This window comes from Topomyia yanbarensis, chromosome 2 (assembly GCF_030247195.1).
Source record: "Topomyia yanbarensis strain Yona2022 chromosome 2, ASM3024719v1, whole genome shotgun sequence".
Taxonomy (NCBI): Eukaryota; Metazoa; Arthropoda; class Insecta; order Diptera; family Culicidae; genus Topomyia; species Topomyia yanbarensis.
Genome location: NC_080671.1, coordinates 323314555 through 323339431, shown reverse-complemented (window position 1 = coordinate 323339431; position 24877 = coordinate 323314555). Strand labels below are relative to the sequence as shown.

Genomic DNA, 24877 nt, shown 5'->3' with positions numbered 1-24877 from the left:
GTAGAAAAAATCACTATACGAAATTTCAATCTAATTTCCAAAAGGAGAAGTAACGGTTACGGTGAGGTCGGAATCCTAATACGTGCGGATATAGAATTCAAACCAATTGACATCTCTGTTTTCGGAACACTTGAGGTCGTTGGAGTAAGAAAAGCCTTTCTTTAGTTAGAAAAGGGGCAAGGCGATCTCAACGCTCATCATTCTAGCTGGAACGCAGCAAGTCCAGAATGCAGAGGAGGAAAAATATTGACTGAGTGGATCGAAGTGTCACGCATCATCCTGCTAAACGATGGCAGTGCGACAATAACGCCAGCCCCATATAATAGACCAACAGCTGTAGATATTACGCTATCAACAACTGGAATTTCTCGTAAAGTTAATTGGCATGTATTACAAGAAGATTTTGGAAGCATACACTTAATAATCGAGTTGACGATTACCAGCGACTTCCCTGTTGTGAAGCGAAACACTAAAAAGGTAAACCAAAACAAGGCAGTCGAGGCAATTAACGCAATCAGGCCTCAATTCATTTACGATCCAGATGAAATGCAAGCCATATTTGAGGAGGCGATAGAGAACGTAGTACCTCATACGTAGTAAAGGATAAGAAGATAAACTTTCTCAAAAAATGGTGGACCAGGAATATAGCCGCACCTTACGAAGAAAAAAGGAAGGCCCTAAGAAACTACAATCGATCGAAAACAAACACAAACTACATCGAACTACAGAAACGCAGAGCCATATTCAAGAGAGAATTTAGGAAGTTCAAGGAGGCTACGTGAAGCTGCTTATGGAGGAGATCGACGAGAACACACCTGCAAAACACGTGTGGATTTTGTCAAAGGTATCGACTCATCGCTCGAAGCAAAATCCAGGACAACGGCAATTATTTCGCACCAACAGGGCATAGAATTAACGGACACCTTTTTCGAGAACAGCTTTCGAGACACTATCTGGCCTTCCAATCTACTAGAGAAAAAGTTTGAAGGTTTCGAGCTACCGCTGAGAGAAGCAAAAATACTCGGAGTACTAAGTACTAGAAAGAAGATCTCAGCAGCTGGAGAGGATGGAATGTCCAATGCTATCCTGAAAGGCGTTTCTGCAGACATACAAGTAAAGGTGTGCGAAATGCTCAGTAGGGTACTTATATCAGAGATAGTCCCAGAAAGATGACGAAAAACAAAAATCAAACCAATCCCTAAGCCAGGAGTGGAACCAGCATTACCCAACTCCAAACGGCCAATTTGCCTAATGAATGTAAACATGAAACTAAGCAACTCGGCGGCCAAAAACCGAATACAAGCGGTAGCGGAACTAAAAGGCCTTATTCCAGAGAACACGTTCGGATTCCGCAAGAATTGCTCTGCAACAACTTGTATCAACTATGTAGTAAACACTGTAATGGAAGCTAAAGCCCAAGGCATGGAGTGCCTGGTAGGATTCCTGGATATTTCCAAGGCTTTCGACTCCGTGAACATAGAGAAACTTCTTAAACCTTTAGCAAAATAAGCATTGCCACAGAAAATCATAACCTGGCTATGGACGTATCTAAGAGAACGAGAATATATCCTGGAAACGGAAGAAGGAGAGGTAAGCAAACTAATAGGTGAAGGTTTGCAACAGGGTTGCCCCTTATGACCAACTCTATTTAATTTGTACACAATGGAATACGATACGAGATAAAGGAAGAAGGGTGCGTCCTGGTTCAGTTTGCCGACGATTTTGCTGTAATCGTAATGAAAAACACTCTAGAAGAGGCGACGACAACCCTAAACAAATTTCTATGCTATCTTGCGGATAAATTATCATCGCTTTAGCTGACCATCAACCCAAGAAAGTGCGCAGTTGTCCCATTTTCAAAGAAAAACACCGACCATCTTAACATCAAAATCAAAGGAGAACCTCTGAATATAAACAACACACACACACAAATACTTGGGATACGTAGTCGACAGAGAGTTACGCCATCGAAAACACATCAACGAAATCCGGGAAAAAGCGACCAAAAAACTATCTTTGCCGAAGCTACTATCGGGAAATAGCAGTGCTGCCAGCCCGGCAACCCTCGTGAAGATTGGTAATTCACTGATCTGGAGAAGATTGGAATACGGCGCATCCATCTATGGTAATGCAGCGGAATCCAACTTGTCTAAACTGCAGGTAATACACAACAGCTACTTGAGAATAGCCCTGAGATGCCTGAAATATACGCCTGCGTATGTCATATGGTCTGAGACGGGACAAATGCCCATACGGGTTAGGATTGAAGGTCTCACCAAAGAAGAACTTATTAGAAGTGTGTACCATCAAAATCAACTGGCTGGATTCGTTCAAACAACAATTGACAGGAGCAGCTCTAATGGATCGTATCTAACGTCCACCGCAGACAAGCAAGTTGATGTGTTGACCCAGATACACCCGAAGGAATCAAATTTCTCGAACTGGTCAGACCGCGGATAGTGGAAGACATCGACATCGAATTCAAGATTAGCACCACACTGACGAGAAACCAAAAGAAGAAAGAAAATTGGACAAAGTACCAATGGCAACAACTTATCTTGACATAATCAACATTAAGTACAAAGACTACAAAATATTGTGCACGGACGGTAGCAGAAAAAGGACACATTTCGGCACAGGTGTCGCCATAGCTGTCTACGACGAGCAGGAGAGCACATTCAAATCGGAGAAAATTAAGCAAAACGTCGACATCACTAATGCGGAACTGATGGCCATTGAAGAGGCAATACGATGGGCAATAGATAAAAAGTGTAAAAAAACGGTAATACTCACAGATTCTGCCAGTTCCTGTGACCTTTTACGGAACAGAAAAGAATGACAAAACAACTACATACTAACGAACATAATTGAATTGCTACATACGCAAAAAGGAAGGTACACAAAAATACAATGGATTCCTAGCCATCAAGACATATCTGGAAACGAACTAGCGGATAAAGAAGCAGCACTACAAACGGAAAAGGTACAAAGCGTTCTTAACCCACTTACCCACGCCGATTCACTTGTGCTGGTAAGAGATGAACTATGAGACGAGTGGATAAAACTATATAGGGCCACTTGTTTGGACAAAGAAAAAACGTACCATAAATTTCTGCCACATCCGTCGAACAAAAATTTGGTTCAAGAATCTACTTGTCAGTTCATCAGAGGTTCGAATTATTAGCAGGATCCGATCTGATCATATGTTGACTAAAGACAGGAAAGCGCTATGGAAGTGGGAAACGGACGACCTTTGTGAAATATGCCAAGAGACAGAAAACATAGAACACGTTCTATATGCCCACAATACAACATTACGAGATCTAAATACATATGTCTAGAATACTTCAAACCGTTGGAAAAAAATCTCCAAAGAAAAATGCGAAGCAAGCATGAAGCAAATAGTTGAGTACTTGCGCGAATTTAATATACAATATAATTAGCAACACTGCCAATATCTAAAACAACGACAACAACATGGCAAGATGATCCATACGGTCTTAGCCGTCACTTTGACAACACAAAAAAATTGTCCAAATGTCGAGTTCCAAAACGATCTACAATTTATTCTTCAACATGATATTCGTATCTCTTCTCCTTTCGTTAAAATTTCATTATTAAACATATTCTGTAGTGCTTATTTATAATACTTAAGCCTAAAAAATATGCTTTATATCCTTATTATCAAGAGTTTTGGGAAAATTTCCTACCAAATTATGTACAATTACCTTTTAGTTACGTGTACTAAGTGATGATTTACCAGTAAATAGAATTTAGAATAAATAGTTTTAGGGAAGTTTTGCAATTTGTCTAATTATTTTTTGACACTTTATCCTTATCTCTTTTTATTTAGCTGCAACTAATTAGTAGATAAAATATAACGTCGCCACAAATGCAGTGGGTTCAAACTCGCCGTTTTTGCATATGCAATGATGTGATTGAAGTGATTTTGCGTCGAAAAAAAAAGAGATACTGATACGAAATCAAAAAAGCAATTATAGAACTTGCTAAGATGCATCGCTTCGATAATAATAATGGTAATATTTGTTAATTATTATTTTGAAGAAAATTAGCAGAAATGCTAATGATACACTACCTTTGAACAAATTTAATTATACAAGAGTACTAAATTCACTTAACTGCGATATATAAGTACATTGTTCTATGCAAACCTTTTTTAGGTTTCTTGTTAAAACAAAAAATAATATCATAAGAGGCATACTTTTTATTTATAGCTAGTATAAGATAAAATGAGATAAAAATATACAAGTTCAATAACCTGAACACGTGGAAACAAGAAGAGATAAGTGTATGAAGTAAAAAAACAAATTATGCAACTTTTTTATACGAATAATCTGAAGCACTAAATTAATTATGTTTTCGAGAAATGAACGAAAAATAAGATTACTTAACCTTATTCACTAAAATAGCTGAAAACACCATTCAATAGAAAATTTTCTCACCTTTCCAATGGAACTAAAAGATTAGAAATACGAAGTACACTTTTTGAATTAAAGGTATATGAACTAGTAATTTGCAGAAAAAGTTCAATAACTCCGTAACGGTTGAGATTTGATGGTACATAGAGAACGATTTGTCCCCCAAATATGATCCTCTATCACCCGTCGAGAGATTCTTACTCATGAACCAAACACCCTTTATAGAAATTCGATACTTAAAAAAGTTTGAAACAATTTGGATTAAAGTTGAGGAAAATATGACGACTTGACCTTTGAACACGCACGGAAAAAATCCGTTCGTTATTTCATGAACAAAAAATTACGAATTCGTGAACTGAACGATTTATGAAAATTGTGGTTAACTTCCTAAAATAATGCATAATAAACCTCGTATTCATGAAACTAATAGTATTTTCAAAAAAAACTGCTTCACCCCAAAATTATACATGGCGTTATATTCCAATTGATTGGGTTAATTCCTGGACATGTTTAGTTTTTGTTATGATTTTGTTCACAATTTGGAGAAATGTTATTTTAGTCACGAGTCGTGTGATTCATGTTCAAGATTTCAAGATCAATGACTAAGATCACGTTATCGCGATATTTTATTCTTGAGCTCGCTTTCCAATTTGATACGTGGAGGAATTACTATCAGATTTTTTATTCGGAGTAACGTGACAATGTGAACTGGATCATAAAAGCGTGATTGGTACCATGTTTTATAAACTATACCACGAGCAAGATTTGAGGCTCTATAATGTGTTTTTGGTGCTCAAAGCAGTATTCAGTTTCTGTCCGGATCACACTGAACCTTAGCAACTGCATAACGGTATTCGATATCCTAATGGTTTTCTTATATCTTTTGCTCACATCATACTATATGACCTTTCATGAAAAAACTCAAATTTTGTGAAATACATAGTTCACGTGAAAATTCCATGGCGACGTGAAATAGAAAATAATTAGGGATATCTTCTAAATATCACAAACACTCAAGATAGATCGTGCATCATCTACTAGAAATCATGAATCAGTTCACGAATCCATGAATAAAGTAATATTACATTGTTGACTATTACACGAGCACGAGTCGTGAACATTATACTCATGAACCAGTTAACGAATACATGAGCAATATTTTATGATTTTGTAAACTATTCATGGCATGCACGGTCTAGCGTGACTACAATACTAGGAGTCATGAATCAATCCACGTTCCATGGTTTATGGTTTTGAGAAATGTTTCTCGAGCACGGATATTGAATCATGACTCGTTTATTAGGAATCATGAACTAGTTTATGGTGATTGAAAGGATTCATGAATAATATTCCAAATTTCGTGAAACAGTTTTTAAAATATGTTTTGATTTTGTGAACACAATCACGAAAAACAGAGCATGTTGAAAATGTAATAAATCATGAATCAGCTCACGCCGTATTGTCGGACTCTGAATAATGCTTCTAAATCTATGAATAAAATATTCATAAAGTTGTGAAGCTCAGAAGAGAACAGAAAATCGATTTGGTAATAACATCTTGGAAACCGTGACTGAAGTTCATAAAACAAAAACTACTAAAGCGTTATATGAGCGCTGCTGAAGGCGAATTGAACATGATTTTTGTTCATTGTCATGTTTTCGTATCGTAAAAACGTGATTGTTCCAGAATTCATGGTACTTTTTTCACGATTTTGGGAACATTTCTTTTCCGTGCGTGTGAGTGACATTCGGCAGCACTGTCGAATCGCTCGAAGTGATTTTGTGTTCGTGCGATAGTTTTCAAAATTTTGCAGTGACGTATAGTATATTTTACATGAAATCGAAGTTAATCGCTTAGTAGGTCCTATTGCGTTGTGTGTTAGTAGGCAAAAATATCGCGAGAATGAACCAGTACACGCTGCGTTACATAGTGGTACTTTCCGAGCCCCTGTTCTACCGGAATGGCATTTGGTGCGCTCTTTGTTTACTTGACTGATCAGCTGTTTACAGGTTTTCTAAAGAACAGCTGATCAGCCAAGTAAACAAAGAGCGCACCAAATGTCATTCCGGTCGAGCTGGAGCTAGGAATGTAACGCTTGTCACACAGTGTAATTTGGTTGATAGTGTAAATTGAAGCAGTGATTTTATCATTACATCCTAATAATTTTGCTGTATACGTGCGCGAATCAAGCTACCAAAAAATACACCCATTTAGCATCCACAGCGCCATCTGAACTTGACTAGTTGATGCAACGATTATACTGATTGTGGATTGTGGACGGAGGAGAATTCTTTGCAGAAATTTTATGAATTAATTAATTCAGAGCAACACGCTGGTAAGAACGTTTTGTGTCTTTCTTTAATTATATGTTTTATCTTATTATAAATACGTGCCAAAGTCAAAAATATTATTTTTCATTCGGGAACAGTCACACAACTTACGCTAACGCCTAAGGAAATTAACTAATTCTGAGATAGGTCCCGGGAGGCAAGCACCAAAGCCCTGGTTTGATGATGTCAAAGCAAAATTGTACTATTATTGTTTTGGCTTCAGAACAAAGCCCCTGGCAATATGCAAAATGTGCTCCCTCAAGAGAAAAAATATGGGAATCAAGTGAAAAAATAAAGTCACAATGTTTAATACAAGAGCTTATTTTCGCTTTCTGATCAGCAAACCAGAGCTTCTGTGCATGCTTCCACTCGGAACCAGTAAGGTGCTTTAGGTGTCCACCAGATCAAAGGACTTTTCTGTACATTCAATTTGCGGCTTATGTTGGCGTCAAAATAACTCGAAATACGCGTCGTTAGATACCAAGTAACAACTTGATTAAAGCCACAAAACCTGGTTATTGGCGCCAGTTCGGTGATGGGTTAACGGGAGAATCAACGAGCATACTTTGGCGCACGGTTCGACGTACGTGAATCCGATACAATACTAACGAAAGCATGGAATATTGATATACGTTGGATGCATATCTGTGGCATACAACATTGTGTAGAGCAATCGTTGCATAAATGCAAATTTGTAGTTGGTACTAACACGACATCAAGCACGTTGTCAGGTCATGGGATATTATTTCGCAAGATCTAATTTAGAGAATTCTTCTCTGGTACAAGAAAGGTCACTCAACCGAAATTAAAAGTTGCAAGGATAGAACGTGCTTCGTTAAACCCTCTTTAAAAATATTAGAATGTAAAAATCGGATATAAGCTTCAAGCGTAGGAAAATCCGTAGATCGATACATTTATATTTAAAAGTCAGTTTATGAAAACTACTTTGTAAGTACTGGATATATATTTTGCTTATTGTTATACTGAAGATCCTATTACACCGAAGAGCCCAAGTTCTATTCTTACGGATGTAGTTACATTCAAGTATATTTAAGGAGACCTTCTCCTGGATTCGGCGGAAAGTCTAAGCAATATTTGATATGATTTGTGGAAAAATTAAAAGACACATGAACTTCTGCTTGTGATCGTTTATTCGTTATTTATTGATAATTAGAAAATGATTTTCTTTTCCGAAAATTCAAAATGGCGGCGTTTTTCTCGAAACCATTTTTTTCTCCTAACGACAAGAACAGGGTCTGTTATGTTTATCTGATTTCCTTTATTCAAAAAATGTTTGGAATAAAATACTTTTTCGTATGGCTTATACCTAACATTGGCATGAAAAATAATTTATTTATGATTTTTAAACGAGATTATAGTAAACAAAGAGACAAATTTAACTTTTTTCTTTAACGTCTACAAAAATGAATTTTTCATCTAAATTGATTGATATTGGGTATAAGTCAGGAAATTTCAGCTATTTAAATAAATTATATCAATTTCTCATTTTGGTTAACTACAAGAAGCCCTGCACTTGGTGAAGTGTTTCGCGCGCAGAAGCCAGCGAGATTCGCCATTTTGAATTTTCGAAAATAATCATTTTATAATTAGGTATCGATAAATAACGAATAAAATATCAAAAGCAAAAGTTCGTACGCCTTTTAATTTTTCCGAAAAATTCTCAAATATTTCCCAATTTTGCGCCGAATCCAGGAGAAGGTCCTCTTAAGATTCATAACAATGTTTACTGTCCTAGATAGGAAAGACAGTCGGCATATAGCCATTGTATACAATCATATGTATTTTTGCAGCCGCCCCGTAGAAGTATTAAATTTAAAATTCAGCAAATAAATTATCAATGTACATACAACAAAAACATACTGCTGGCGCCGTAAAGTCTTCCACACCTTCTAAATATTTAATCATCGGTATCGGAAAACGTTTTCTCTTCCGGTTGAATGGAGGATGATGTAGATGGGGGGGGGGGGAGGGAGAGCCGTTTGATTGGTTTGCTCACTTGCTACTATGATGATGGTCGATGGTGTGTTTGTTCTGCATCGACATAAAAAAGTGCAGCTACCAACACCTTCGGATGCGGCAAACCAAAGGAAAGTAAAGGAAACGTCCGGGAAAAAAAACTCTGGTACGGAACACGTTTCCGCCGTTTACCCAAAGGTGAATGTTTTATAGCGTAATATTATACGAAACTTTAGTAGGTCTGTGGGCACTAGGGTGGCTCAGATTCACGGCAATAATAAGTATTTGAATTAATTAAATGAAATTGATATTGAAACTTTATCGTCCGATGGAAAATAATATAGATACAGTGAAAATGATTAAGTAAGAGTAAAGGAGATTTCGTCTATTAAGCAGTGTGCCATAGTAATTGACAATCGCTGCAAAAAGTAGTGCAGGCCTAGGATGAAAAATTACAATTACAAAAATTTTACAAGGGAAATAGGCGGACGTAAACAACGCGTAAAATAGACTTCACTGCATTGGTGTTTGAGTGAATCCGGTATGAGGCCATGCTTCATTCAAACAACGCCGGTCACGCACCCAGGGCAGATTTCTTCGTGTCAATCCTGTTATACCACAGAAAACCTTGCGCAGAAGCAGCTTAACCTAAACCACAAACGGCGGCAAAATCAATGTATGGTAATAACAAATATTCACTCAACAACGATGGCGTCCAGTGTCCCCAAACCAATCACCAGTAACACCAACACAGAAGCGAATGACGAGAAGGACGATACGAGCAAGAAGCAAAAAAGAACAACAAGAATGCAGTACCGACGACAAAATTGACCATTGTCTGCGTCAATAAGGTTCGACGGCGGTTTGCGATGTTATTTTTTTTATTTTTACAAAAACTATATTAGTTCACTTTATAAGTACAAAAACACTGTAAATACGGTGTTTATTTTTTCATCATAAAAACGTTAAAACTCTTTCTCGTATGTCCCAAAATTCCACAACATGTCATACCTCCTCCCCCTTAACAGCGTGACATAACTTAGACAAAATTTAGTAGTATTGAGTTTTCAATCCCACAAATTAGTAGCAACGAATCCACAGGAAATTTATGTGGAAAAAAATGGTATCCATACATAAACTACCCTAAAATACAAACAGCAGGACGCAACGCAGTCAAGCCACCTTCGCTTCGGTGCGCCGTACAGCATGAAAGGATGTTTACCCTCCCGCAAAAGAGACTCCCCAGAGAAAGGCGATTCTTTGCTGGCTGACCGTGTTTTGGACACAGAAAGCACATTGTATGTTGAGAGAAGTTATGGCCACTCCCTTTGCACGGAAGCTGGATGGTCTGTAAGGTTTACTACTTCTGGTCCTTGGAGATTGGAAGCGTTTTTTATTGCAGGATCCGTTACAAAAAAAGAAACCAACACGAATCAGCATTCAATATTGCATGTCAAAGTGAAATATTTCATTACAAATTGAATTAGCTGTTGTATTTGGGTACTTTCATTTCATTCAAACCAGCCGTAATTCTACCGCAGTAGCGTTTTCTAGAGAGGGCGATCATGGATTGTGTTGCTGCAAAACATCATTTTCATATATTTTTGATTAATTTATAACATCTACTTCGTCTCAAAAGGAAAACAACAACAACACGAACACACTGAACTGACAAAATAAGGAATAGAATTGATTTCTTCTAGCTTGATTAATTTACGAAATACGCACAATTAACTTTTAGTTACATTCAATTTAGCTTGCGATTTCTTATCTGGAAATTAACGATGCTAGGTAGGGTAAAGAGCCCATTTTTGCCATGTTTTTATTATCACTATACCCATTTGAAACCGTGGTTAGAGCAGCGTATGCCATTTTTGTTCAACGCATTGGCTCAAATGGCGGTTCCATGGAGGGGCACGTGCCCCCTATTCAGCCAGAAGCTAAGTTATTGGTCGAGCTTGTCGCTTTCTCGTCACTCGAACATTGTTGAGAACACATGGGTAGACGTTCTTTCAAAATCTTAAATGAAATTTAATCGCACCTCTCTTAATTGCGACATCTTTGTCACCGTCCTTGTACACAAAATTCTCGATCGTCAAGATCAGACGAAGGTGAAAAGGGAGCTTAGGCTTACGAAAGTCACCTTTCTTCAATTACAACACTTATGCAATGCAGTACTGATAGCATTTAATATGTTTGACCAAGCAGAAAAATTTGTATTTGCAGAACAACCCAAAACATGTGGTTGAAAGTGACAGCCTTGAAATTAAGATTCCCGTGTATATGGAAAATGACAAAATAGAGGTAGGCCTACAGGAACTGTCAACTCGTTCCCCCTTGAGCCTACTGCACAATATATGTCTTAATCTGGAGAAGTAGAATCCGTTACACCAGATAAGTGGAGAAAACTTTTCCCTTACGACGTTAATAGCTACTACAACAAAATTAAACAGGACACGCTATGCACCCATGTTGGGTAGATTCCTTTGTCCCGGTGTTCCTAAAACTGTTATTAACAAAAAATGACCATAAATTTGTCATACGGCATTCGAAAGATACAGTATCCAAGTGAATTTTAAAATGATCCATCGAGAGATTCGAGAGAAATTGAGATTTGAAGTTTTATGACACGTTTCATAAGGCTACCAGCAAACACCCACGGGTTTGGTCCTATCTCTATAAACAAAAAAATATTTGTCTACTTATTTAGTACATGACATTCGAAAGATAAGATATAGTAATCAAGTATATCCCCTGCAAGTTTGAAAATATTTCATTCACGGAATCGAAAGTTATAACGATTTGGATGTGGTATCCCGATCAGAAACACATAACAAGAATATTTCAAAACTATAACTCGCATTGTTACTTGTTATAAATTTCTGTCATTTTAACTACTAACGAGACCTAATTTATAACACAATATGTTACAAAAAATGTGTTCTGTTATAATCTTGTTATTTCATTCTGATCGGGATGCGGTCATAGATGGGTTTTCTACCAGACTTCAAGCGTGAATCCATGTTTGTCCATTGACTATTTAGATCGATTATACGCGTCGCGGTTTTAAAGGAAAAGCTTCCCATTTAATTACATAAATATAATGTACAAACGTTGTTATTTATATGGTGCACTGAAAAAATATGAAAATAGGGTTGTCTACCAAACGTTAAATATAATGTGTAAATTAAAAAAAAAATGGATAAAAGTCTGAATGTTTACTTCAAAAGGCTATATCTCAATGGTTTGTTGACCGATTCTAATTATTTTTTCATTATTGAACAAGTAGACGTTTCATCGTTAATTTTCATTAAGAAGAATACAAAATAGAGTTGCCTACTTCAAACAATAGACAACATAATTATCCTCAACTATATGTATTATCACTATTTAGTGAATATTTTTATATTCAAAACGACGACCTATCAATTTCTATACATTAGTTGAATGCAACGAACGCAAACTACAAATCATGGAAAAATAAAACCATATATTTAAAAAATATGAAGGTATTTACTGATTCAGATCAATTTATGTTATGATACGGTTTTGTTGGAAATTTTGTACAATCGTGATTCGCTGGTTGGGTTGACAGATGTTAAAACTGGTCAAAGGGGATGTTATTAGTACAGTTGTCAGTTTTATTGTCGAATTGAACTTATCATGAGAATTTGACATTCAGATGTTTATACAGCAATTGCAATCAACTAGTATATAAAAATGGATATTTTTAAAACAAAAATATTCAACAAAAATGATAATACATATAGTTGAGATCAATTATATTGTCTATTTATTGATGTACATGGCTCTATTTAACATTCTTCTTAATGAAAATTAACGATGAAACGTCTACCTGTTCAATATTGAAAAAATACAATATATAAGCGAACGGAGGTCTTAGTGGAATGTACGTAATGTTTTAAAGGTTTTCTTCCATTTAATTCCACTATGTTTTCATAGTGGAATTAAATGGAAGAACACCTTTGAAACATTAATGAAAAAATAATTAGAATCGGTCAACAAACCATTGAGATATGGCCTTTTGAAGTAAACATTCCAACTTTCATCCATTTTTTTTAATTTACACATTATATTTAACGTTTTGTAGACAACCCTATTTTCATATTTTTTCAGAGCACCATATAAATAACACCTTTTGTACATTATATTTATGTAATTAAATGGTAAGATTTTCCTTTAAAAACCGCAACGCGTATAATCGATCTAAATAGTCAATGGATTCACGCTTGAAGTCTGGTAGAAAACCCATCTATTACCGCATACCACATCCAAATCGTTATAACTTTCGAGTCCGTCAATGAAATATTTTCAAACTTGCAGGGGATATACTTGATTACTATATCTTTCGAATGCCATGTACTAAATAAGTAAACAAATATTTTTTGTTTATAGAGATAGGACCAAACCCGGGGGTGTTTGCTGGTAGCCTTATGAAACGTGTCATAAAACTTCAAATCGCAATTTCTCTCGAATCTCTCGATGGATCATTTTGAAATTCACTGAGAAGATGCTTGGATGCCGTACGACATTTTTATGATCATTTTTGGTTAATAACGGTTTTAGGAACACCGTGTTTGTGTGACTCCGGTGAACAGACAATACACCATGGAAAACCTTGTACGGACGATGGACAGGATAATGCATCACTACCGATTACCAACTCAACAATGACAAACCAATCCAATTACCATCATCGGAACCCAACTGTTCAACTACAAACACATCATTGAGAATATGTGATGACATCATCACAGTTCCTCGATGGCGGAGTGGTTAACGCACCTAACCATAGATTGGGAGATCGCAGGTTCGATTCCTGCTTGAGGGCATATCTGTTCTCGGTGTTTCCAATAAAAAGGTGAATTTTCACCGTTTCTTCATTCTCACCGTTCCGGCAATTCTTTCTCTGTCTGTTTTCCAGTGGACACGTCCATAAAAATTCTTGAGAAAGGTAAAAACAAAGACTCACGTCAAAACAAGGAATATATAAGTTCTTTGGCACTTCTAAATACTTTATCTTGTTTTTCATACATTGAAAAAAATTGAAAATGTAGTGTGCAATATAATTCGCGGCGTCGGCGGTAAAACATGATGATGAATTATGTTCTATCAACGATCATGCGGAGTAAACTTGGGTGGAAAGCCCAACTCCTACCAGCAGAAGGCAACGGATTCTTCACATTTCCTTTCGATCATGGCCATATGAGCCTGCCTAGTCCTAATTTTCAGTGTTATGTTTATAACTGATTCGCTCTAGAATACCTATCTTTCAATATCATTGCTTTCGTTTCTCTTAGTCTTAAATTTGCCGAAAACAGCCCACAAAATCGATACAATAATCGAAATATCGCACGTTTACTCTCTTCACGGATATGGTCGAACAAAGTATTCATTTTGTCGAGTAGTCGTCGACAACCGGGTTGTCAAACATCATATTTGATGCCAACGAATAAAAAAAACTACTCAGACAGTGCGAAACCATGCATATGATATGCATTTATTTAAAAAAAAAAAATTATTTCGTATTTAAACAATTGCTTTGAAACCTACTTTTGTTGAGTCGATAAGGCGATAAATTAAATTACAATATATTTCTTTCGTAATGTTTAAATGACTTAAAATTAGCGAATATTTTAGTCATGCTTCGATTTTCGCTTCACCATTTCGATCAAAGTATACCGTTTTAAACAACAGCCAGTACGGTGCAGGGGTCATGTATAAATGACGTAGAACTTTAGGGGTAGAGGGGTGTAGCAAATTTGTGACGAGGGGGAATATTGTGACAAAATGCTACGAGGAGGAGGGAGGGGTCAAAATTCGCAAAAAAAAGCTACGTCATTTGTGTACGGCCCCAATGGATAGGGTTACGATATGGGTTGAGCTAACTTGCTAACGCACAAATTTTAATCTTTTTTTTTTGTTTGTTGTGTCATTTGACGTCTAAGACCGTGTTCGGTCCATCTCGACAAATTTTAATCATTTATGCGGAACGAGTACCTAAATAAATCAAAGTGAGCAAGAGAGTGTACCGGTGTAAAAACACCGAGTTTCAAGGTGTTCCACGAAGCTCAACACAATCGGCTTTCTAAATTAGAGAACCGCCGATTTGTTTTTTGTCAGTTTAAAAACTCTAGTGTCGCAAAAAGCAACGCAGTACTAGATTCATCGCAACGGCACGCTGACTAGCACTGACACTGAGAGCCGTAACTCTCCAGTTGTGGTGTGCAAAGCAGTACACAACGCACTGCATAATTTAAATATATCTGTCGGCCAGGGTGGTCAGATAGAATTCTTTAATATCGGTACGGTCACTAAAAATTTATCGGTAGTTATCGGTAGGCCGGGTTGTTGTCCCAAAAACGTAGTGTTGACATAGTATTGTAAAATACTGAAAACACAGATCTCAGACCAAATCCAACCAAAAAATGAATGTTGAGTAGGATGTGTCCAAAATCAATAAAAATCGGTAGTTTTCGGTAGGGATAACAAAATATCGGTAGTTTTCCCTGTCGTCTGTGAAACGGCAGGGAAGACCAAAATCGGTAGGACTACCGATAAATCGGTAGGTCTGGCCACCCTTCTGTCGGCTACTGCTATCGTCTCCGCTCCGACGCTCGACCAGAGAATGAGCAAGCGCGAGCAATGCTGAAAGTTAAATATCCGAGAATGACGTCATCGGCAAAATCAATACAGCCAATCAGAGCCATGGAAAGGAGACATCACGAGCGCTTGGCCGCTGGATGCCTAGACCTGCCGTCGTCTCCACCCCCAGCGGTAGCAGTGATCAAGTGCAGCACTCATCGCAGCGCATTGTCAACATTCCTGATTGCTACTGCCAGTGATGCCACAAGTACAGATTTATCTAGAAAGGTACAGATTTTTGAAGCATTTTTGGTACAGATTCTTTACGGTACAGATTACAGATTTTTGTAAAAAAGTACAGATTGGCACAGATTTTTTTTACATGACAGCAAAGTAAAATAATTTAACCCTGTGATGCATCCCAGTAAACAGCAGGTAAACGTTGAGTTAGGCAGAAGTGATGGCAAGAATTTGGAGTGGAGTTGGTACTGATTGAGCTTGAACTGAAGCTGACATTAGAATGCGATATACGAGAAACCTGCCTCCAGAAAATCAAAGATATGATGTCTAAGTGAAAGTCGAGCGAATTTTCTCGGAGTGCATACCGTTACTCCGACCTGCTCTATTTGAATTCCTGCAAGTTTCTCGCTTCCTATTGATATTACCAGCCCCATCTCAGCTTCTCACAGCCAACTTTGGTTGCAAACAAACTGGCAGCGAGAATTTGAGCTGGAGCTGATATTGACATTATCCAGTCACACTCATCCGGAATTCTAACTGGTTTCTTGCAGAATTTCAGCCCAACAAAGTCAGGATGTCTGGTTTGATTTTCCCGAATGAAAAATATATATAAGAAAAACGACTTTTATAAAATAACTTTGTTATTGTTTGGGTACAGAATTTTGTATAGAAGAGTACATTGTTTGAGAACAGAATTTTCTATAGAAGAGTACAGATAGAAAAAAAATTTCAACTCCCGGTATAAATTTAATTGTGGCAACACTGGCTACTGATGTTCTTTACGGCCGAACTTTCGATGGGAGAATGACAATGAACTCGCTCGAAGAACGGTATTCTATAAATAGTCGAGGATGACGTCATTCATAGAAGCGTAGTGTGCTGGGTGCTCAAATATGTCGTACGAGACGCTATAGGCACGATGTTACTTCTAGACCAACATGAGAAAAGGGCGGAAGTCCAAATGAGAGTCTCTCTTTGTTTACTCTCTCTTCCGTCCAGAACTCGGCCGCTTCTATGTTTGCTCCTAAACTCTTAGCATAATATGCTAGACGACATCAGAGTCCTCCAATATTTATTGAAACAATATTGGAAAGTTTTATGTTGACGCTATAATAATCGAAAGAGAAAGTAAACACAGAGAGACTCTCATTTGGACTTCCGCCTATTTCACATGTTGGTCTAGACTTGACTAGCAAAAAAGCAACAACTGATTCAAACAGGCACGCGACACATTTATTTATAACTTTTCGTGTTCGTTTGAATCACCAAGGTGCTCTCTATCGTCGGCTCTGCCGGGGATAGATTGACTGATGTATGAGAGTTTTAACGTTTCCCGAGATCTATTCATTCGTGATTGTTTTTCAATAGTGTGCTATTGAAATACAAAAACACTATAGCAATAAAACATAATTTCAGTTAACTTTGAATTGTTTGGTGATAACCAGACGAGAATCCGTTCATAAATAACAAAGTTATTAGCGTTCAAAATAGTGACGCAAAAACGTAACATCGTTTGATTTTACATTTTAGAATGACACCCTGCCCCAGATAGTGCAGTAAGACATTTTCAATGCCAAAAAATTGTAGCAAATGTTGCACTTCAAGAGGGATTAATCATATATCGTCAAAATAAAGGTTTTGGATCATCCTAAAACATCCCAGAAGACATCATTGCTGTACGCTTTACCGTTTTCGCGTGAATAATTTGTCGCACGTTTTTGGCAAAAAAAACCACTGTGCAATCATGTGAAATTAATTAAAATCCAAACTCATGTTAAAAAAAGTAAATTGATTTTTTTATTTACCGTTATGAACCCATAAACAATTTTTTACCGAAAAAGCTCGACCGACGAAAAATTGTTTGCACACTTGGCAGATTTTTACTCTATATTATAACTTGGTTGAAAATAATAAACAATGATGTCAAAATGAAATAAGATTGTTTTCAACCAAAGAAATGCATCAGTTTTCGTGAGCCCATTGGAAACAGGTAATGAGAAACACACATAAAACTATTCTGACTACCTAATAAAGGGTGATTCAGACGATACACTAGCTTTCGGCAACATCAACGGAACGTCGCCGTTCTGCCAGGATGAGTTAGATGCGTTTCTCTTGTGCCCGTTCACACGTACCGTACGTCAAAACGTTCCGTGTCGTTGATGTTGTGCGTGAATGCCTCCATTTAATTGTATGTAACTAATCTTGACGTTCCGTACCGGTGACGGAAGCCTGATGTATCGTGTGAATCGTATTTAATACATGCCAAGTCTCAATCCATCTAGGCACTAAACGGATTTGGTTACTGCACGATGGAAAAACGTTCTTACATCAGCTGTAATAAGGAAAAAACGCTTTTTCGGAAAGAGGCCTTTTCCAAACACTGCCATCTAGTTTCCCAATTTGAGATGTGATGAAACCCAACTGAACAAAAACTGAAAACACAACTAGCTGGCAGCCCTATGGAAGCACAGGATTCAGAAACTGATTTGCATATACAAACTGTTGAGTGGAAACGGTTCAGCATATTTTTTGTAGTTGATTATTTTTTGCTTGTGCCAAAGGCAAGCATTAGTATTTTCTTATCACACGACAGCACCCCCAGCACGTGCCCCAAACGTGGTGAAGCTAGGTTCTTGAATCACCATGAATATTTAGTCGGATAGGCATTATTTTGTTATAACCGGTACAATGCACTCCGAGCGACGAAATTAAATAGAGCAAATGGGGTTGAGTTTTCAGACGAACATCGATAATATTTAAAGTTCAATAAACTACTGTCAAAGTGGCAGAGCAAAACGTGATTGTCTAGAACAAAGGCATTTCCGTTACCGTTCGCTTTATTATAGAGTTGGACGGCGATCGACCGACGACAGGGGTATCTAAAATTTCAACAGACACTTTCAAAATAATTTGAAAGGTTTTGTTTTCCACTTTTATTTCTTACCATACATACGAACATTATCAGCACTAACCTGAAAAAATAAAGAGAGAAGAAAAACGTTAGTTGACAATTTAACCAACTTTATGACCAAGGGCTTTATTAGAATAAATATTATCTCATTTCTCATAGATCATAAATTGAAATTTTTTCAAGCGCATTTCTATGCAACCGATTCATTAGAACGGCCTGCATCTCTCCACAATTGTCATTAGACACATCCGCGGATACTGTCTGCATTATCTATCATCATTATTTTGTAGAACGCGAAAACATATTATCGGACGCAAAAATTTGCATAAAATGTAAAGTGTTTTTGTGATTACACATGAAATGTTTTTCCTGCTATCCACAATCGAAACACACACACACACACTCAGTGTTCTAATCGCATACGCTCACCGCACACGTGGTTACTCGCTCAACCATCCCCCCTGGGGTGTTAGGTTTAACATGATACGACCACACTTGAACACGACGAAATATTCCATTTACAGTGAAAAACTTCTGATAGCCGTCAGAGCTCCAGACACCCCCTCCCCCCTCTCAGTTACCCTTCCGGGGCAGCTTTACTCATGCAAAGCGGCGGCAGTGTACGTACATCAACACAATCAGCAGCAGTGGAAACACATTTTGCAGCGAAATAACCTGCTGACACGTTGCAGAGGGCACTGCCGGGGGGTGGTTGGATGATGCTACCGAGCCTTACGCTGTAGAACTGGGACGGAGCGGGGGCTTAGTCGTGCTGATAAAAATCTATACCAAAACACTCACATCGCTGCTGGATGGGCTGTGTGCCGACAGAGAGCACAAAGCCGGGACGTACCTGTCAGACCATACGTAAATAGTTGAACTGAAAAATAGGGATGGTCTCGGATAAAAGTTGATGCTTTGACATGCAACAATCTTTTAGCGAACTTCCTTTGCAGGGGGTGCTTGATACCAACACACTCTTCAAGCGCTACTACGTCGACTTGGGCGGCATTCGATTTATCGTCGGTGTTTTGGAGTAGCATTATGTCGCTGTTGGATTGGAATTCTTATATACTGTAAGAGATTTTCGATGCAGCACGGGATTTTTAGCATACATAACGCGACGATATGTCTCGGGTCGATTTATACACCCAAAATCCGACGGATATGTTTCTATTACTTTTTGGTAAAATTATATTGTCTTTTTGGTAAAAGACCACGCAATTGCGCATTGCGCGGTATTAAACTCATATTACCGCAAAGGTAATATGAGTTTAACACCGTAATTAATACGTAATAAATGGTGGAATGACGAATTTTGGCAGCTGTATGTGCATCACACAACCAAACACTTTTTCAGTATGTGTCAACCTCGGCTCTGTTCGTATATAGGATAATTCAAACCAATCTGAATTCTAGCGGATTTCTGCTTGTATTCAGACTGGAATCTGGCAGAAACCAGCCGTCATTACGGATTTTTTTACGAGGTATGTTGGATAGTGAAATAAAAAGTTCCCGGATCCGGTCCAGTTGTCGGATCTGGTCCAGTTTCCGAATCTGGACCAGTACCCGGATTCGGTCCCTGGATCTAGTCCATCCACTTTTCCCTTACCAGGTCCGGACCAGAAACAGGCCCAGACTTGGCGCTTAGATCCAGACAAGTGTCCGGATCTGGACCCTCGCTTCAGATACGTGGATCCAAACCGTAGGTCTTGCTACCCGTGCGTCACTCGTCATTTTTCGCTCACGCAGTTAAGATAAGCTTTCAAAGTTTCACAATTTAAGTCGTCGAAGTGCCGTTGATATCGAGTGTTTTAGCGGGTTTGATTCAGCTCACACGGGTATAACCCGTGCTTCAAGCTTTGTAGCATCGAGGCAAAAATATTTTTGATTTTACCTCAGGATTTGCAGTACTAAAAATAGTTCTATGGGGATTTCCACCACACGTTGTAGCAGCTGTCAATACTGAGCTCGAAAAGCTTAAGTAAATTTGTAGCAGTCTACCGTCAATCAAAAATAGTAGATACAAGGATTAGTTATTTTTTATCCAATTCACCAACCAGCTAAAAGGTATTCAAGATTAATTTCGCAATACAATCTCGTGAGAGTCGTTACGACCGCAGCACTGGAAATGACACGAACAATTTTCATATGAAAGTTCTTTGTGACAAATGCACCGATTGCCGTTCAACTGCGGCATGTAGTAAAAATGAAGAAGTGTGTAAACTGTAAAATTTATCAACATCCACCGGAAAGCAACGTTGAGTAACGAACCCGACCATCTTTGAAATTCTCTTCAACCCTGATCTTAAACGAACCCTTCATTGCATCTCCGGCTAGTAGCACTGAATTTGCAATCGGAAACCACTACCTCTTAGCAAGTAGTACACAACGGTCCAACCCACTTACCAGCCAAGCCTCACCTCACTGCTGCAGCTGCCCCAGGACTATCTTTCGCCGGTGCTCCATGCAGCACTGTAGATAATGAATCCCCGCTTACAATGAAGAAACTCGTTGCGCTTGAATTCGAAGTTATCATGCTGCTTATCTGCAGGATCCGATCAGAATAGCTTCAAGCCGCAGTGAATTGGAATGTTTGCTCACTTGGGAAAAAGCATGTGAAGAATTCCACGAAGATCTGTCCGAAAATCTTCTAAATCGTTACCGACCATTTCAGATTCCGATGAAATTTTACATGTTTCACCGGCATGTAAAACTAAACATTTTTCACAATCAATAAGATTATTTTGACTCAAGAGCAATATTGAAAATTTCTACATGTAACATTCTCGAAAAAAAAAATTCGATTGCCGGTTTTATATAACAAAACTATCTAAGAACGAGTCACAGAGAATGAATACTGCTCGAAAAATATGTATACTGAAAAAAATGTGCAATTTTTCACAAAAAACAAAAGTTTATGTCCAAAATTTTAATTTAAAAAAAAAACTTAGTCGATCAAAAACTGAAAAGAAAAGAAACTCTCTGAATGTGACAGCATGATGGAGAACTTATCGGTAAAAAAGTTTTTCTAACTTTATACATGTCTTAAAATTTCATTGTAATTGCCATTCAAAACTGAGTATTTATTACGGAATATGATTCTAAGTATCATTTCAAATTAAAATTCATTTAAAATAATCTTCCAAAATGCGACAGTTGTTGAGATATTTGGAAATTTACTCCAATAAAAACAATAAATTCGTGTAATTATGCCCTTTTCAAAACTTATTCGCGTTTCCCCATCATAAAATGTTTACAATCTAATGCTAATTCATGCATTTTATATCCGTTTTGCGATTTAGCGCCAAACCAGCGCTAAATTATTCCGGCAATAAGCTAGTGTCGATTCCTGATGAGACGAAGTTGAAACACACTCATGACTTTATTAATAAGATTTTTATATTTAGTGGACTAAAATCCAGTAAAGTTCAATATTAAAAAATGAAAAGAAGGATTTTTTGTTTTATATTTCACAGATTTAGGATCATTAAACTGAAATATTTTAACTTTTGTGTCGGATTTGGTGTTTTGAGCTCTGGTCAGAAACTAGTAGCAACTTGAGACCAGTTCGACGTATGAACGCACTTACTAGAACCAAGTGATGTTTCCGGAAGCAAGCACAGATGCTTTGGTTTGCTGATGACAAAGCGGAAATGATCTATTGTTTTTCGACTTGGGAACCAAGCGGAACAATTTCGATTGGTTCATTACATTCATTGTCATCTTTCCCATTAATTCGAAAATATTGTAAAAGTGAAATGCGAAGAAAAAGCAAATTAGTGAGTGGATAAGTGAGTGGTATTCCCCGCGACCATATTTTTCGACTCGTTTGGCGATTCTATGCGTTCGGCTCTATATTTTTGGAAATACTTTATATTGGGCTGTAAAATTGAAGAAATTCTTAAATGGTATATCAGTCGACTAAAGCAATAAAATCGATCGAATTATTTGAACTTGTACCTTTATTTCATAAAAGAGATGACGTTTGAAATACAACGTGAAACTCAAACATTTTTTTTCGGGAGTTGTCCTATTGGCGCTGTAGCACTAGGGCCATGGTAGGGTTTCGCGTCAGAATCACTCAGTACTGTTGCAGACGAGACGGTAAATGTCACCCACTAAAACACTGATTAAGGCCAATTGTAGCGAGCCAGAATCATGGCTTGTGATGTTGAGTGTACGGTTCAGATGTGCGGATGTAGGTACTTTACGATAGCGTGGAAAAAAGCGTTTATTTGTGTGCGCTTGAGACCGCGCTAATCAAATTATAGAAATTATAGCGTTCACCAAATTATCGGGTCGTTTTTGTGGTTGCGAAATCTTGGGCGTAGTTGTGCGTGGATGATCGCGATTGTATGTTCGTTTTTGTGTATCATCGCGAAGGTCTCGGGCATTTGTAAGTCAAGGGTTTCGATAGTGTGGGTGTTTGAATTCCATTTTATAACCGTGTGTCCATTCGCACATTCACGTGTGTCCTTGGATGATCGTGCGGACCGTGAATCCGATATTAAATTTTCAGTGTATGGTTCAGGTACTAGAAGATAGTGACTTTTTTCCATGTCACTAGAATTCCCAGTCAAGTTGCTATGGAACATGTTGTCTAGTGGATACGGGCGTCTAGTGGATACGGGCGTCATAAAAGCATGAAACTAGGCTGCTAGGGTCGATAGTAGGGATATCCGGAAGTGACCAATTCATAAACGCGCAAACGGCGGGTTAATGCTTGAGACCTCGTTTATATATTTGTAAGTGCTAGAACGTTCACTTTATTTCCGGGGTGTTTAAATGTCAGCAAGATCACGGGCGTAAGTATGTGAGATTGATTGCAATTGTATGTGTGCGTTTGTGACCATGTGACGTTTGGAATGAGAGAGATTGTGAGTGTGTATCAGAGATTATGCAATTGATTATTTTAGTGATTGTTAGTATGAATCAAATTTTAGATATACAATAAAAGAAAAAAATAACAAGCAGAATAGCGATAAAAAGATGTAGAAATTAAGTAGAAGTGTATAAATTGACCGACGTTATTTTTGTTATACATGAGTAGTGAAAACAAATCTACTTAAAGTACATCAAAATCAAACTAATGAAGTAGGGGAAAAGGATACATGTAACATGCAATCAAACTACTTGAGCTCGTCTAAATACTAGCAAATAAAATTTATTTACCATTAACGCCAATTGCATTCTTTTAGAATTTTATCACCCTATACTGATCGGAAATGTATGCGTCGGAAATGGTCCGTCAGTAAATTAATTGTACCTTAATTTATCCAATCCGATCTATCCGAATGAATATAAATGGAAGGCTTGAATTTAACTCCGAAAAAAAGTCATCAACGAATCCCGCTATTCTATCATATACGCCAGTTCAGCATCTATTCCCTGACCCAGATGCCACAAATACTCAGATACTCAAACACAGATAGATACACGACTAGCGCAAAACAGTTGTACACTAGCACAAAAATTACAATTATTACTACACTAATGCTAATGTCTGCGTCTGACGTCTTCAAACAAGTTTTCTAATATTCAAATCCACTATGTTTAAATGCACTTGCACTTCGCTATTTAACCGATACCGGTATTTCAACTACTACTTGTAATCTTCTTCAGTGTTTGTATCAATCAAGACTGATGTATATTGCATGGAAAACGACTAAAATGTTGCTGCTGGTTGCAACATTAAGTGTATCGTGTGAACTTGACCTAAGGGCAAAAATTGAAAGTAAACAGTATTTATCAATTCTTTGATTGATTGACAAAACCATTTGTTGACCTATCCACGTTAAAACGAATTTTTCTTTCGTCGGGTTGGGGGGAAATGGTTTGCGGTTTTGTTCATTTCTAACTCGCTATTGTACATTTCCGTGTCATCATCGCAGCGGCTGCCTTTATGTTCACGAAGATCTGATTTCTTCCTTGTTTCTTGCCCTTACGAGTGTGAACTTGCTCAATGATGGTACTGGTTGTCGTGTTTGAGGTACTTGACGCAGTTTTTACCGTTGTCAATATTATCTGAGAAGCTGCCACAAATTTTACAATTGATTTTATTTAGCTGTTTCTAAGCAGGGTAATAGATTTTGATCTTTTTTCAGTAACGAATTTTGATTCATAATTAATATGAGAATGATAAATAATGATGATTTGCCTTCTGTCTCATATCAATTGTTAAATTAATCATTATTCAATGGCTTTGAATTGTCCAGTACTAGATAAGAGAGATAGAGCTTTGATATATTCAACAAATTTATTCAAAATACATTTCAAAACAATGGATCTCTATCTTTCATCACTAAAAGTTTATTTTCGTATTTTAGATAATTTGGAAACACTCTAATAACTATTCCAACAAAATGAAG

General features: G+C 37.5%; 1 protein-coding gene and 1 non-coding gene across 2 annotated transcripts in view; one reads left to right on the top strand and one right to left on the bottom strand.

Annotated features, from left to right (window-relative positions):
• The window catches only part of LOC131683770 (U1 small nuclear ribonucleoprotein A), a 592476-nt gene that overhangs the window by 384657 nt on the left and 182942 nt on the right, over window positions 1-24877 (bottom strand). The gene's annotated exons all lie outside the window — the stretch shown is intronic.
• On the top strand, window positions 13526-13600 carry Trnay-aua (transfer RNA tyrosine (anticodon AUA)). The gene has a single exon. It is a non-coding gene; the product is annotated as a tRNA-Tyr (tRNA).